Raw genomic sequence first — 17886 nt, 5'->3', positions numbered from 1 at the left:
ACAGTCACTCCATTCACTAGTATTATTATTGCTTATATTAAAACTAAGATTTTTTACTTGTGGTTTGCATAAACAATCAATCTCGAAAAAACTGCTCCAGCTGAAATTTTCTATGACTAGTCCATGATGGGAACACTTTGAAAAGAAGCCTCAGCGACTTTAAGTGGGCAAGTGACTTGAAAATTTTGGCAAAATCAGTGGGTTTTGCTTGGAAAATAATGCAAATATTTGGTTTTAAGGCTGTTTGGAGAGGTCTTTTTTTAGTCTTTGATGCACATAGGCATATATGCACATAGGATTATATCTCATTATAAACTCTCCAAGAATCTCTTAAGCTTTCTTCATGATTCCCTGGACTCTGAGGTAAGAGGGAATAAATAACCCTTTAAAAGCCTCAGGAGGAAAAAAGGGACTCTAATTCCATAGTTAATGGTATGCTGGAGTGGGAGAAACTGGCTTAAGAAATTCCTGCCCATCTCCAGCCCAGGCTGCTCATTTCCATCCTCATGCTCCAGTTTATAGTAGTTGTGCCAGTACAAATCTTTGTGGGAGCTCTTTGTAAACTATAGCATCAGAATGATATAGATTGATACTATAGCAACCTTCCCCCTAAAAGGATTATTTTTAATGCAGATTATTTCAATGATCTGATTTACAGTAAAGCTCCAGAAAAGATACAAATATAAAAAACTGTATTAACACATCTGGGGGAGGGCAGCAAACTATGGCATGGAGATGGGAATGAGCAGCTGAGGGTAGCAATGTCTCAAATTGACCTTTCTGGCAAAGCCAACATATTTTGTAGTTTAAACCCTTAGTAGCTAACGCGTGAGCATCAAAACATGCATTATGGATTTTGAGGATTCTGCAGATACCTCTGTGCTGCATGTGAAGGCTAGGTCTGAATTTGAGCCAAAACTCAATAGCCTCATTGTATGGACACTAGCCTCCTTTCAGGCATGTTCCTTAGATGTGCCTAAAGTGTGCCGCAATGGAGATGGTTTGGGCCCACCATATGTGTGGCATAAATAGGCCAAGTACCTCATAGCTGTCCCATCTGAAAGTGGGGTCTTCCTAGCATGCTGCAAGCCCCAAGAGGCTATAGAGCTGCAGGCATCTTACACCTCAGGTGTAAGCTGCATCAGCAAGTGTGAAGAAATTCAGTGTAGGCATCAGCTAGAAGCCCACAGTAGCTCCTTGTACAGAGCTTAGCAGATCAGGGTTGTGAAAATAGTTTACTTGGTTGGACAAGCCTCCCTTCCCCATCCCTCTTCCCAAAAAGCACATAATTCCCCCTCATCTCACCTGCCTCCCAAAAAAGAAACAAATTTTTTGCTTGAATCCAAACTTAAAGCTCATAGTATTTGTTCACACTGTAAAAAAAAAAAAAAAAAAAAAAGTTTTGCTCTACTTAAGCAAATACTCCATTTGACCTGAAATTAAACTTTGATATCAAATTCTGCTTTATGCATTTTTGATGAAAAGGAAGGAAAGGAAGTTCTGGATTCAGTGGCTGCTGGAGGCCTCATTCGTGATGTGTGAGATGAATTCAATGTCTCTCGCAGCTAGAGGGAATATGAACCCTCACAGAGTCGCCTTAATCCCAGTGTAATGGCGCAGGACAGTCTAACTTTTTCAGGCAGATGTGAATAGGATGGAAGAAACCTTTCTGCCGGGAAGCTTGAGCTTCAGGTTGAGCTTCAGTTCTGAAATCCTCATGGCAGAAAATCAGCTCAAATTCGCATTATTTTGCAATAATTAAGCCACATCTTTCAGAGAACTTCATCTGACAAAAAAAATTTCACTCAGCCCTTTTAATGCCTTTTCTGTGGAATTTATGCAGTTCTTAAATTCCCATCTCATATAAAATCATCGCACATTATACATAGACAAAACTTATTTTTCTGATGAAAAAATAAGGAGTTATATATTCCTCTTGTGCTAACATTTGTTAATTGCTCAGATCTGTACCATTGCTTTCAGAATCTTCTTTTGCCAGGATAATGTTTCTTTACAGCACTATGTTGCATGTATTTATTGGAAAGCATTTTTTTTCTTACAGTTCATTTACAGAACAAAATGGTCCATGCCAGAAGATAAATCTACAGTACAGTTTCATTTTGACAATTTAAAAATTACTTTCTTTTAAATAGGCAAAACATGTAGTAGGTTATGATAATAAGAAATACCACATTTTTATTCCAAAAGTAATTAAACTCAAATCTAAAAACAAATCTAAAAATTAAGAAGAAAACTCCTAATTGTTAAATTCTTAAATTAATTTGGGAGAAAAAAGCTAGAGTTTTATCATTCTTTTGGTTTTAAATTTTGTTCTTGGCCCTAAAGCAGTTCTATGTGTAAATTTAAGATTATGAAAAAAATATTTCTGAAAATGTTGAGATATTATCTACAGGTAACCTTATTTATTTTTTTCCCTTCCCTTTCATTGAAATCCATCAACTCTCCCTTTTGAGACAATTTTTCAGTCCTAAGTGGTGACTTTTCATACAGTTTCTACAGAGACTTCCTTTCCTGTGCACGTTCATGAACTGCAGCATCCCTGCTCAGGAGCCACCTGCCAAGCACAGGCTTTCACCAAGTTCACCCTCCTGCAATAAACCAAACTTCCGATTTATTAGTAGTCATCATACATAGCCTGAAGACCCATCCTTTCCCTGTCTCATTTTCATTACTGTCAAGGCAACAACAGTTTGTATATATAAAACCAGTATAAATTCCCCAAACAATTGATCTCCCCATCTCCTATTGCAATGCTGTCTATATGCAGAGTCCTGAAAGACTTACCTGATGTTGCTTATTTCCTCTCCTTGTTGAAATCTAGTACCAAAATATTTTTAAAAAATGACTATGACAACATATAATACATTAATACTAATTGCAGTTCATGGAGGACTGCCCCTCAATTTGTAAATATTTACCTATCTCACCCTGGCTGTAAAGAGGGATCTGCAAATATGTATGAGAAGGTAAAATAATGTCTCCAGTGAAATCTCCTGACATGGCTGAGACCAGAATGTCATCTGGGTAGTGATGCTGGTTTTCACCTTGTGGTACGGGCACTGGTTTTGCCTCCATAAAGCCCCATTTCCAGAATTTCAGATACTCGCATTTCAAAAGTTTCAAAATAGGTTAGTGTAATAACTTGTCTGGCGACAAGGTTTATGTATACTCAGAAAGACTGAGTTTCAAACTCTGGTGTTACCTACCTACAGAATCAAAGCAAAGACTTTAGAAATATGTTGTGACAATAGAGAAGGCAATAAGGGATTGGAAGGAGGGAAAGAGAAGGCAGCAAAAATTGTTCCCGTAACAGATTTAAAATAATTGCTGTAGCTCAGCCTTCAAAAGGTTTTGTGTTAACTGTCTGTGCGGTATAGTCCGTATTAATACGTATTCTGCATCTCTGTATTTTAGGGTTGATACATGTGCGAAATATTCTGTTGTCTTTTTCAGCATTTCATTTTTTATGTCATTAATCTATGCCTCTGTTGTCCAGTTCCATACTAGAAACCAATGCTAGGAAAGTATATGCAATTAAATAGTTTATTGTTTAAGTGTAGCATTATATAGTGCAGACTGTGTGTTTGTGATTTTAGTTCTGCTCATCAAAAGGTGTGGACGTCAGAATTTGTCTTTGCCAAAGGGCTGTGCTCCTAAAATGGTGCTTGGCGGGGAAGGGCGCAGAACCAGTGGTTCCCACTTCCTTTAACCATGCTGCTTTTAAAGCCAGAGCAGGTAACAGCAGGGACATCCCAGCTACTAAAATCACAGGTATTATTTTGAACTTGAGTTGCTATAGCTGCCAAGCTTGGCGCTGAACTTGCTATTGCCCACAATTTTTAGGCATGCTCAGTTTGTTAGAAATGCCCCCACCATGGAGCGGGCGTTTTTCACTTTGGAATATAGGTGGAAGTCTAAGTGTAGGAGGATGTTCAGACCTTCAGGGAGGCATGACATGAGTTGCTGGCAGGCCTTAAAGGTGGATTTCTTGGGTGTCAAACCCTAAGCCTGAAATTTATATAAATCACAATTTAGGAGGAATTTAGGAAGTCTGGATCTTTGTTAGCCACCACCCATTTCTTGAAATTGGAATAAAAATAATGCGATTTTTTATGTTTAGTCAAGAATCACAAAAAAAGCCAGAGGTTGTGTAACAGTCCGTTAACCTATGTTTGTTATTTTTGTTGTCTTCAAGATGTTGCCTTCTAAAAGAAAAAAAAACTAGGACTGCAGCATTTTCAGGTGAGACATAAAGATTTCCTGGAAAGGAAGGGCTTGTCACATACTGCCTTTCACGTAGCGTGAGAGATCCCACGTCAGAAAAAGGATTCTGTGAAGGTAATCTGCTACAATTTGGTGGGAACTCTTTTCATATTGTGCACAGGCAGTTTCAGTTCTCTCATATTCTCTCATACAGGGTATTCTCATGGAAGGTACTGAAAAAAAAGTTAACATCATGACACTAAACCATAAAAGGGATTTTTTTAGGGTGGAAAATAGTTTTAAACAGACTGTACAGACAAAAGTAATCTATTTTAAATCCTTCAAAATAGTACAGAAACCCCCAAATACCCCAAAAGAGTCCCTGGAAATATATATATATATATATATTTTTTTTTTTTAATTTAATTTCAGAAAGGAGGTAAGCTAGCGAGACAAGGCAAAGAGTGTTAGATGGCAAAATGCGGAAGCTGCTCAAACCAAATTGGGAACCCTTCAAATACTATAATTACAACTCAAGGAAAGCCATCAGAAAAGAGTATATAAAACATGTAAAATAGAAAGTCAGTTGGTTCAGAGGGGAATTTGGTGAGCTAATGAGCGAGTGGACCAGATTTACACAGGTAGGTGCTTGGAGGCATTTTCAGAAGGGTGTTAGGGCAGATTAGATGTCTGCATGCCCCAGTCAGCATTCATCTGAACGGTTAGGTGATTAATGCCTTTGTAAATCTGGCACAGAAATATATCCTTTAAAGCAGCTTCTTACCTGAAGAAGAAATAAATGTATGGACTGTGATTTCAAAAGAGTAAAGAGAACAGTTAATAAGGATCGTGAAGGTGCTTAGAAGTAATGAATGCAAATGCAGGACTGGAAAGGCACAGTCCAACCTGCTGCATCCTCCATGCAATAGACAGGTAGTTAGACAGAATTTGTGCTTAGTGTCATAAGCGACATTAGCTAACAGCTGTAACTCTCATTGAAATCAATAGATACGGATTTGAAGACCTCATCAACATGAGGAAGTTGCACAAGTCTGATTGAGTTTCCAGCAATGTGGCTTTTAGAGAAAGTAAATGAAGAGCAGTTTCCTTGTAAAATTTTGACAAATTGCTTCATGCAAAGTGCATGGAACAGGAGAGATTTTTTTAGCCTGAGTATAGCCTAGATGCAAAGATCATAGCAACTTTTTTTTTGTTCTAGTTTAGACAGTGTTTCACATTAGTATCTTAAATCAAATATTTGGACTTACGGAGCACTTCAGCAAGGCAGGGATGATCCTGGTTACCCAGCTGAGCACAGGTTGACTCTAGATGTAATAAAATATGGCTATATTTAAAATCTAGTGATATTCTAACAAGACTGGTTGTCTGGGACATTTGTCATCAATAATTAGGACAGGTCTATAATGGTGTCTTTAATAGAATATATCTGTAACAACTCTATGAAATATATAACCTCAGTATGCCTTACTGCATTTTTCCAGGAGAATCTCTGAGGTTTGTTTTACAGTGCACAATGAGACTGCTAACTCCTTCATCCCATTAGGAAATGCAAGTTTATATTCTTGGCACAGGACTGTGGAGGAATTACTCAAGAAGGAATATTGGCACTAATTTTCCTCACGTAAAGGTTGCTAAATTCCTTTCCTTGGAATTTTACTGAGGCACAAAATGCTGTCCAAAATCAAGTTTTAGGCAAATTCGTGTCTCTTCTAATTTGGTATTTTAAAAGGGTTATTTGAAATTAATATGTAGGCATGGAGGATATCTAGCCAACTTCTGACAAAAAGCTCCGTATGATGATAAAACCAAAATAAAACAAGCTGTAGTTCTGTGCTGTTTTGTGGTGATATTTCAGCATTCAGTTTTGAGCTGTTCAACCAGTTTCAGTCTGCATTGACATAACATGTAACCATACAAAGAGTCCCTGTGCTCTTTTGATCCCAGCAACTCTACTGATACCTAGTAATGGAAGTGACTGATCTCTGAGCACTGTTGTTCTTCTGCCTTCCCCTCCTCAAGGAAAAAGATGTCTAATATACAGGAAAAAAAAATAGTTTCCAGTATCACTTCTCTTTTGAGTTTTAGCAACACAAATGCTTGGCCTTAGGAGTATTTCAAATCTTCGGATGTGGGGTGCTCCTTGAGTTAGGATACTACTCTGTGTAGCATTTGTTATTCAGGTCTCATGCCTGACCTGAAGCCAAATGCAAGCCAATATTGTTTTTCTGGAAGAAAATGAAAGTTGAAACAGATGACACTGCTGAGAAGCTTCTGATTGCTCCGAAAAAACTGGGTCCTGTTCAGTTGCAGTAGCCTGTAGGAGCTACAAGGCTCCACATATCTTAGGAAAGGAAGTGGGTCCAAAAGTCCAAAAAGTCCAAAATTCTTCAGCTCTGAACTAAGTACCAGTAAGGGTCATTGTCTGCCTCATCACATATACAGGCTATAGCTCTCCAGGCAGGGTCTCTGAGCAAGAAGGAGGAAACGTGCCCATCTTAGTCTTTGGATTCAGAGCTTTCTTTTAAAAAGCACCATAGGAGTGATGGATTTAGGATGAGGCTGTGAGTGACAGCCGTTCCTCAGTTCCCCACCTTTCACAGTCAACAAGAGCTCAGCTTTGAATTTCCTTCCCATCCTCTGATCCTGGTAGTGCTGGATGTTCTGATTCCACTTCTGGTTTCTGGAGGACCAGTGTCACCACGGTGAGGTTGAAAGGAAGGGCTAGGTATCCCCAGCACTCCCCACTGGAGGCTTTTATTTCTTTTGCTTCTGGTGTTATACTTTCCAGAGAGCTGAGATTTGTTTGGCTTTCACTCAGTCTGGCTTTCTCTGGATTTCAGGGGACAAGTCAAAAGGCCTTTGAAATATATATTAAGGTTCACTTTTGCATATGTGGCACAGGAACCACTCACTGTCATATTAATTTTAGCCACATGGTGTTGTGTGTGTGCTGGGGAATAATATAAATTATGGAAATAAATACTAATAAATAATGTACGAGGAATACAAGGAATCAAAATATGTATTTAGATCTCTCTAGACATTTCAGCAGGCACTATTATGTTTAAAACCTGTCCTACTACTCAAGAAGAGATAGACTAAAAGATAAAACAAGCAAAGCCCAGTTACAGATTTTGGTAATGATTACTTTATAATGGAGGTGAACAAAAGACAGGTGATTTATAGTAAGACTACTGTGTGTTAGTAGTATTTCATTTTCATAAAGCAGAGTGATAGTGAGACTGAGTAGCAACTCTTGTATGACTTTACAGGTGTTGAATGCTAGTGTCAGATAAGCCTAGTGTGCATCAGGTTTGTTTTAAATTACATTTCATTAAAACGCATTTTCCTTCTTCTAAAGAAATATGATATATGATCAGTGACACAAATTTGCTGTTAATTTGGTAATAAAGATTAATTTGGGAAACATCAGCAGTCTCTTAATGGCAGTAGATAAGCACAGCCTGTCTGTACACAGCAGAAGGAGACGGTCTCTGGCACTCGAGCAAGTGTGCAGCTCAGCTCACATCCCTCCTGCTCAGAGGCAGCCTCTTTGAGGGAGAACCAACAGTGTCCACACTCGGCCCAGATTTTCTCTGAGACCTGAGTGGTCCCCCTAATTCATCATTGTTTGGAGGCTTTTCAATTCAGAGTGCACAAAGTAGCATAATTTGAAAGGAACAGTGATATTTCCAGTTCTGTTGTCGTTAGAACTACACTGATACTGAAATTCAACAAAGGCAAGTGCAGGGTCCTGCACCTAGGGAGGAATAACCCCATGCACCAGTACAGGTTGGGGGTTGACCTGCTGGAAAGCAGCTCTGCGGAGAAGGACCTGGGAGTGCTGGTGGACACCAAGTTGACCATGAGGCAGCAATGTGCCCTTGTGGCCAAGAAGGCCAATGGTCTCCTGGGGTGCATCAGGAAGAGTGTTGCCAGCAGGTCGATGGAGGTGATTCTCTCCCTCTACTCAGCCCTGGTGAGGCCACATCTGGAGTACTGCGTATTCCAGTTCTGGGCTCCCCAGTACAAGAGGGATGTGGCACTACTGGAGCAAGTCCAGCGAAGGGCTACAAAGATGATTAGGGGACTGGAGCATCTCTCTTATGAGGAAAGACTGAGAGAGCTGCGCCTGTTTAGCTTGGAGAAGAGAAGGCTGAGAGGAGATCTTATCAATGTGTACAAGTATCTGAAGGGAGGGTGTCAAGAGGATGGGACCAGACTCTTCTCAGTGGTGCCGAGCGACAGGACGCGAGGCAACGGGCACAAACTGAAACACAGACACTTCCATCTGAACATGAGGAAAAACTTTTTCACTGTGAGGGTGACAGAGCACTGGACCAGGTTGCCCCGAGAGGTGGTGGAGTCTCCTTCTCTGGAGATATTCAAAACGCGCCTGGATGCAATCCTGTGCAATGTGCTCTAGGTGACCCTGCTTGAGCAGAGGGATTGGACTAGATGATCTCCAGAGGTCCCTTCCAACCTCAGTGATTCTGTGATTCTGTGAAATTGGTTTAACTTCTATTTCTAAATTCTATGTACTTATTTCAGATATGATGAGATATGTAGCTTTCAAATAGGATGATGTAGATAATATGGTGCTCCTGTTTTTCCCAAATTGATGTTTCTGTGATTAATTTCAGTACCTTTTTCAGTTCTCATTAGTACAAATCTCTCTGTTCTGGAGTGTTTTTTAACAAATGACATATACAGTATGTTGGCTGCTAACAATTTTTCTGAGCATTCTTCCTGTATTATGGCCATTCTTGCCTTGTAGAATTAGGTTAAGCTTTTGTGATTGAGATATAGTTAGTTGCATGAAGGACACCTACTGAAAAGTGCTGGTAGTTTTTTACATAGAAAATAAAATTTCTAGAGTATGAGAAAGCAATGAAGAACTCTCACTGACTTTACTGGGGACAGGAATTCACTTTTAGTGCTTACATAAATGAAGTTATACTCAGAGGTTATCCTTTTAATTTTTTTTAATGGTATGCCATATAGCTTTGTATTTACCCATTTCTAAGAGTCTCTCTAATGAAACAAAAATGAAAACCCTTTAACCTGGGCAAAATATAATTTTGTAGCATACCCAATGTGTCACAATAAGAAATAATTAAGTACCAGATGAAGAGGACGGTTGTCACAGAGCCTGCAGTTGCACAGCTGGCAGAGAATTAGCAATTCAAATTGTATCCACTGTGGGAAAAACCCACAATGTGGAAATAGTTCCCATTTCTCAATTCCATTATTTTCTATTATGTCTGCTAAATTCCCCAGAGAGTAATTTGAAAGCAGGCTGATTCAAAGTGTGATTGACTCACAGTCAGGCTTTGGCTGCTTGACACATTTTGCATGTATAATGTTTTGAGCCCACACCTGTGATAGCTATGAGGCTGATCGGGCAACATGTTAAAAATCTCTCACATCTGGAGGGTTTTATCTTTTGTGGCTTCGTGCCTGAGAGCTTTGTGCACTCAGGAGACTCTGCGAACAATCAGCTCAGGTCCAAATCAGGACCTCCAGGGAAGTCTTGCCTGTGTTACTCCTAGAGGGGTAGGCTTACTTATAAGCCTGTGTTATTACTTTTCTGAAGTGGAAAAGTAGCAGATAACTGAATATATTCGATACGTTCATAAGAACAGACTTTCAGGAGGTATTTGGCATTGTTTAGAAAGCCTAGATATCTTGTTGTTTGTAGCTAGCATGAAAAAAGACTAAGCACACCTATTTACTCTCTAAGAAACACGGGAAGACTGGCAATGTATTCAGGAAAGTGTCTGCAGGTGTTAATGAAAGAAACAGAAACCTTTCTTTGGAAGGTGCTGAGGTTTCTCTGTGTATTCAAAAGTATCATACGGCTTTGATAAAGGCTTGAAGAGAGAAGTTGTAGTCACAGCTCAGGTTCATAAAGGAATTCACTTAAAGTATTTTTGTACTTTCTATAAAGAGCATTAAATAGGAATAACCTTTTAGATGAACTGTATAGAATATACAGTATATTGGTCAGTTTTGGAAAATGAGATACCAATATTAATGGAGCCTTGGTGTTCAGACTTATGAAGCCTATCCAAGCTAGTAAAAATTGCAAACACAGTAGATGAGTTTTCCGGTTACACTGAGACAACCTTTACTGCATAGTAAATGCCTGGATATATTCAGCCAGAAGAAGTCTTCAGCTGGGAGCTGGGAAGCAACAGCTTTTTTTTTTTTTTTTTTCTGCCATGCTGTAGGCAGTTCTTCAGTATTCTATTACTAGAACCCTGTCTACATGGGAAATTGAGCAGCGTAATTTTATCAGAAGACACTGTTCTGCTATTGTTGTTTCAGAACAGCTCCCCATGTGCCCATGTGGAAACACCAGTCTGGAATAAAAAATACTTTATTCTTGAATAGCAAGTGCATTCTGTGATTTGACAGAGGGAGCAAAACTGCCCTTTCATAGGTGACAGAGAAAGAAACCACTCTGTTTCAAGGTCTCTGGGAATGGTGTGAAAATATCTCCTTCCTGCCATGCTTTGAAACACCAGCTCGCCCATCAACCTCTCTGTCAGCACCAACTGGTAGGACACAGGTCCACCTCCAGGTGCAGTCCTGTGGCTGCCTACCTGGGGTCGGCTGTATCTTCCTTTCCACCTATCTATCATATATGGGGATGGGGGAAGGGGTTTGCTGTTTCAGTTTTGTTTTGTTTTACTGTTTCTGGAATTTATAATATCTTCTCCTGCTTCTGTATGGATTACAGACTTAATCTCCCAACGCTGAAATTAATTCTGCTCATGAGAACACAACAAGGCTACCCATGTGTAAAGATATTCACGAGCATAATTGCTTGTAGAATAGGAACCTTAATTGCTCTAAAACAAAATAGAGTCCTGGATACATAATAATCTTGTTAGTACCTTGCTTGAATTAAAATAGCATGTATGCAAGTTTACTGAATTTTGATGCCTTGGTACATTTACAACATCGGTTATCTCCATACAAGTTCCCATTAAGTGCATTGGATCCATTACATATATGAGGAGACTTCCCCCCAAAAGTAAGATAATTGTGTGGCACACAGGACCTGCCTCACTGAGATACATCTGTTACAAAAAATATAGTTGCCTGAGGACTTTGAAAAAGTTGCTTTTCAATTTTAAGAATATAAGCAGATACCGCAGTCCTTTCCCCCCATACGTTACCTCCCAGTCATCTTGTCAGTGATACGGCATGAATCAAACATTGACCTATTTAATACTGAAAAGATACTTCAGAAGCAGTAAGCAGTATCAAGCATCCAGAGGAAAAAGAAAAAAAGAGAAAGAGACATGATAAATAAATGTCTGCCTTTCTCTTAAAATTTGTCACCCAGATTATTTTACTCTAAGATGCAACATTGTGAAATGTCTTTCACTTACTATTATAATTTTGTCTTTGAACATTTTTAGATCAGCCTAGGTTGTGCTCATTACAGTAAGTGCAGTCGATTTATGAATTGATTTCAGAAGTCCTTCTAAGGGGGCTGCATCCAGCCACAGTGCAATGGGCATGCAGATAGAGTTGCATGGTTTTTTAGTACGCAGCAATATGATTGTTACTCTGCGCTTCACACATCACTTACATGATATAAACTGATCTCCTTCCCCTAAAATCCCTAGCTATCATGTGTCAGCAAGAAATAGTGTGGTTTTTCTCTGGCGTTTTAGCACCTGACCTTCAGTTCCATAGGGAGTTCTGCCCTCCCATGCCAGGTCCTTTGGTCAGGCACCCTGCTAGGCACAGACAGTACTTCCGTGGCAACATTAGAATTAAAAAAACCTCATGCTAGTGTTTCTGTAATGCCAAGCAGTAATTGCAGTTGGTGAGTTTAATGTGTATGTTTACACTTTTTAGGATATTTCCTGCTCTCCACCAAAATAGAGGGGAAGAAACTTTTAAAATAGGGATCAGGTACCCAGTTCAGACTTTGAATACCTATCCAAAAATACCATTTTTTTTTGCACTTCCTCGTATAATTCTAATTCTAATACAGTAATTGCATCTCTTCTGAATTGTCACTAAATACATGATTTTGAAGTCTACCTGTCCTAGCAGGATTTTTAGGATTATTGGAAGCAATATTAATTAGTATAATTGTTCTATTTGCTACAGGTCTATTGTGGAAATATTCACAGTAAGATTTCCAAATATTAAGAGGAGGAAGGTGATTTTTGCTTGAAGGATTTTGGTACTAATGTTAGTTACCTTAATTAATTACAGGAAGCCTTCATTTTGGGTATTTGCTATTGTTTGTAGCTTTCCAGAGGTGGATTGAAAGAGTCTGACTCTGAATGTAACAGGAAACATCCAGCCCATAATTTTGAGTTAGAAACACAAAGACCTGACGTTCTGCCCTTAAATAGATATTGCAGTATTACTCAATGGCATACTTTCAGTGTATGTCAGAGAAATAGAAAAACAGCTCCAAAACTTCCTGTCTTTTTTACTTCAGTGCAACTTTTCAACACAGACTTAAGTCACCTTAATTTCTGTTGAATCAAAAATAAATGTCAAGGGAAAAGGACAGTTTCACAGCCTGTCCCCAGGTCAAGGCATTTCTAAAGAGTGATGAACATTCTAGTAGAAGTGATAGAGGAACCAGAAATGACTTTGAAATTTGATTATATTTTCTCTGAAAAAAATTTAAAACTCTCTATGTGCACGGGGATTTTTGTCCATGAGTAAATGTTTAGACTGGAGACATCTGATGTAAGAAAAAGCCACATACTGATGAAATAGTTCATGCCACAGTTTCATTGGAATGAATGAAGATATATGCAAAGTAAAATGTTGTTAAATCAGGAATTTTCAAGTCTGGGCCTAAAAACTATTTTCCTTATACATGAGCTGAAAAAAGAGACGGAGACTATAAGTTGTCATTCTTCTGATTGAGGCAAGACCTTCATATTTCCTCCCTGTATTTTCTAATATCTAGGTGAGCATGATGACTTAGCACACAGTTTCGTTTTTCTTTAAAGGGGAAATAAAAAGCCAGACTCAAAAATAGATAAGAACATAGCCTGAAAAACAGTGTTTATTCTGAAGTTGTTAAGGTTCACATCTCCTTTAATTATTGCTTCTGTATGAATCAATGCCTTTGTGTAGGTGGTAGAATTTCATCTGAACTGCGCATCCTGCCTGAGGTGTGGAAGGGGTTTCTTGAGCTGATTTGGTAGAGGTTGGGCACAAGGGCTGATGAACTTCTGTGGTGAGACTGAAATTCTCTGTCAAATAAATGGCATTGAGTGGAAGCACTGAAAACTGAGTAGTTACCATGTCACTTCCTACCTACTCATTATACCTATTTACTGCTAATGATCCTGGGCTGGTACAATAGTTAAAGAGAGCTTCCTTTTCTTTTGTGTTCTTCATCATTATGAATTACAAGTATTGCACAAATATTAATGGAATTATCTTTCTTCAGGGTAAATATGTTTCATTTCTTAGCAAATCGCTCCCCAGTACTATGGGGTTGGGCACCACAAAAATGAAAGAAAATTACATTTATAGGCCACCTCTATACTGCTCTAATCGACTAATGTCTCTAAGCAACCAAGCCCATTTTCAACCAAAGGTTTTCATTTTCCACTTAGAAATCTCTGCAGTTGCTGATATCTTTACACCTCTAACAGAAAATGATGCCCAGTTTCCCGAGCTCGCCAGCCTTTTTGCTTAGACATGGCTTACTAATGGCAAAAAATCCTCCATGATAGCTTGCGTGGCCTAACGCAGAACTGAGCTGGTGGCAAGCATCTTCCTCTGATAGAAAAAGGCTCCCAGGCATTTTCTCCTTTGGTGGCAAAGCAACAGAGAGGGCTGATGGAAACGCTGGCCTATTCGCTAATTCCTGATTAGAAGAACAGTTGCTGGGTTTTTTTTTAACTGAAACAGTGTTCTATAAAGTGGATATATTTTATTAATGACTTAGCATTCTCTCATACAGGCAGGTCATCTTTAGTCATTCTAGAAATTGGAATATAAATTAGAAATTATTCCTCCCTCTTTTTTATCAGATATTTAATTCTATCTCTTTAAATTCAAATTCAATAATTTATCAATGTTCCATCCCTCCCTACATTTCTGTATTACCTAGATTAATGGGGTGTCTTCAGTAGAAGATCTTAGATCCAAACACAAAAGCAAGAGTTGCTTTCGTTGTGTGAAGCTAGGACGTTCAGCTGAGGTGATCAGGGTGATCACAAACTGTGTGCAAGAGGAAAGACTGCACAAATAGCAGGTAGAACTTAGCTCTTTCCATGAGGGCAATGGCATATAGTACAAATGTGTGCTGCATTTCCTCTTGAACTCCAGCTGTAGTACTTCAGTTGACTTGAGATAGGTAAGACTGTGATGCTGTTGTCTCTCCCTTGGATATGCTAAATACAATTTGTATCTTAGCTGAGCTGTCTGCCCATACCTTGATACCTATTACAGCTGCAGCAGGAGATGAATCCTTATTTAGACACCTGAGATAATAAAAGAGAAGCTGTAACTGGGACTGAATACTTAAAAAATGCCTTAGAACAATCTTACTCTGTTTTTTTTTTTTTATTTACTTTATGAAAAATAGTAAACTACCGGAGAGGAAGAAAGTCCTGTCTGAATAGATTAATCCACTCTCATGGTGTGTGTTTGCTCAAACAAAAAATCAGGCTGAGCCTCTCGCAGATAACCAGAATCATTATGGAAGCGCCTGTTCCCTAAACACAGTGCTAAATTAATGTAATGCTGCTAACTAGAACTTGAAAGCCATTAGTGGAAGTGTACTTGATTTAGTCATGTGCTAATCTGATATCTTTCAAAGTTAGAGTTCTTCCTTTTGTTAAAAAGGATGCACTTTTGATAGAATGATGCTAAACTTACCAGGAGGTAACTATTCCTTTGTGGGAAGTCTCATGTACGATGGGTTTCAAATCCAGTGGTCATATGCAGTCTATCAATTACTTTATTTATAAAATAGAAGGAACAGTAGTTTGATGGGATTTATAGTAGAGGTAAGTTCTTGCTCTCTAACAAGTCGTGAACGTAAGTCAAGAGAGCACAACCCTGATGCCTTGATCAAAGCATGTTTCTTGGGGAGATAGTCTCTGCCTCTGGGTGAGGTTTTGAGATGTGTGTGTGCATGCTACCTTGTATGTGCATAAAATTTATATTCTTTAGTACTAGCAATCCTAGTTCTGTGTGCTTTACTAGAAGATAGCATATTCTGTTTGAAGGTAGTGTTTTCACTTAGAACGGAAAATCTCCAACATTCAGAAAGGTGTGACACTGATCTATATGTGCCAAAAGCCATGTTAGGTCTCTGAGTGAAAAACAGACTCCTCATCCGCATCTATCCATCTATGGTGTATTGTACAAAAAGTTTATTTGTTTTCCAAGGAAAATTAGGAGACATTTTGCATATATATGTGCAAAGAAATCTTCTGCCTTAGTAGAACTGGGGAGGAAACAGGAAGAGTTGCAACTGAGAGGAAAGTTAGTCTAGGCAAAACCAGATGCATATCCTAGATAAAGGAATTTCTTCATTGTTGAAAGTTGATGGTAAGGGCTTTCAAGAACCTGGACTCTTTGACATCTGAAGAAACATTGTCCCTTGCACCAGTTGATGGTAAGCTGAAGAGGCAAACTAACTTTTTTGTTGTTGTTGAAGAAAAGAGCAATCCTTGAGCTGAAAATTATTTTCATATCAGTGGACCTTTGCTTGACAGAAATAAAATAACTCCTGATCCAGCTGGAGGATCTTTTTCATTTCTACCAATAATATTTCAACATACATTTCTTCCTCAACATCACTATTCAGCTTGCATTCCTGTGAACAGCTCCTACTGCCTATTGTTATCCTGTTATTTGCTTGATTGAAAAGGGGATGCAGTCTATTGCTACGTGATAACACATCTAGAGTGAAGTATGAGTATGTAAGGGAAATCCAAAGATAAGCTCCTGTAGGCTACATATTAAAACATCTCTGTCATCTGAGAATCATGTTTGGTCAATTTCAGTTTATCTTCTGAAGGACTCTGGAACAGAGGGTACAGAGGAGTGGAACCGTTGCAGTAGAAATACTTCTGAGAGCAGCCCCTGCCTGGCCTCCTGTAGTATACGGGCAGCTGATGTTCTCCCCTCTCTTTGCTTCCACTGGGGAGAAAGTTTACCACAGTTTCCTGGTCCATCCATGTCCATTCCAAGATTAATAATGATTATTATTAGAAGTATTATAGGAAAAGAGGCAATGATGTTAAGAAGACAGAGAAGAGGGGAGGTTGGGAAGAAGAGACAATGAGACTGTTGTTTATCCTGCCATGTCATTACAAAACTTACTCTCAAATGGCAGACTAAGACAGAGATTGGGCTTATTGCTCTTGCAGCTTCTTTAGGTCAAAGGGTCAGGAAATAGATTAGTGCTTTTGAGTGTAGAAGTGTGAGATGCAGACAGTCTTCCCTCTCTGATATCACAAGAAGGGTATGCAGTTGTTTTTCCTTGTGAAGGCCTTTGCAAGGAAGAGCTTCCACCTGATAGATTTTCCTCCATCAAGTTAATTTGTTTTTGACCAGTGAGACCCTTGTTTTCAGTGGCAGATTAACCACTGCTGGACTCCTGGACTCTTCACAAGATTGGGGCCTGGTGTGATTCCACAGCCAGCAGCCTCAAGAAACACAAGCAAAACAAATTTCATTTAGCTCTAAGACTCACATATCCTGACAAAAAATGCTGTTTCACAAGAAGACCAGAAATTCTGTCCTAAGCAGAAGGGTACAGCAAAGAATTCTTTGCTCCTTTTGCAGAAGTTGGAGGAAAGGAGCTGAAACATCTTGGGAAGGGCTTTCTTTATATAGCTACAGGAGTTCATTGCCACAAGAGGGTGCTTGCAAAGTCGTTACTGGCTGTGTCATCTGCAGAGAAATCCCCAAGTGAAAATGCACTGAGGTCTTTAAGTTGTTGCTTATAGGAGAAAGAGATTAGAAACAGTGGTAAATTATGAGAGAGTGGAAAGTTGTGTATTTATCTCTTAGCCAGTGTGACATTTAAACTTACTGTTTACAAAATTTTTGTGGATCATTATTTTTGGAGAGGTTTCATGAAAAAACTGTGCATTCAAACACTGTGGTTATTCTCTTGCAGCAGATATAAGCTGCAATAAGCCCATGTCTGAAAGAGCGTAACAGAAAGGAAAATGTATATATTAAACATGTAGAAGAAGAGTTGAATAGTATGCCTTCACGTCAAAGGAAATACTTTTTGGTAGTCTTATATCAGCACACAGAACGTATTTCACATTGCTTCTGAATGTGCTATAAAATATGTCTCAAAATGCTGCAGACTCTTCTGTTTATCTTAAATGTGTGTGAATGTATGTATATGTCTAGAGGACAGAAATTACAATGGAGTCCATAAGATCCAAGAGTTTGAGTTCAGATCTAAATTGATCTCTGAACTTTCCTGAAGGTCTTAGGTGCTGAGAGAGTGTGTTGTATTGAAAACATTGCTGCTTGACACATGAGGTATGGGGTATGCCCTGTCTTAGCTGATCTACCTTTGAGTATTGTTTTGTGTATCTCTTAGGGCTTTGGCCTTGCTGGAAAAAATATCATGCTTCAATAATGCAATCGATAGGAAGA

The 17886-nt window shown here is 38.9% G+C and overlaps 1 protein-coding gene across 1 annotated transcript in view; it reads left to right on the top strand.

Annotated features, from left to right (window-relative positions):
- Positions 1 to 17886, top strand: part of ANKRD33B (ankyrin repeat domain 33B) — a 48989-nt gene that overhangs the window by 823 nt on the left and 30280 nt on the right. The window lies entirely within an intron of this gene.

The sequence above is a fragment of the Apteryx mantelli genome, chromosome 2 (assembly GCF_036417845.1).
Source record: "Apteryx mantelli isolate bAptMan1 chromosome 2, bAptMan1.hap1, whole genome shotgun sequence".
NCBI lineage: Eukaryota > Metazoa > Chordata > Aves > Apterygiformes > Apterygidae > Apteryx > Apteryx mantelli.
The sequence above is the reverse complement of the archived record's forward strand: the minus strand, read 5'-3'. Positions and strand labels throughout refer to the sequence as shown.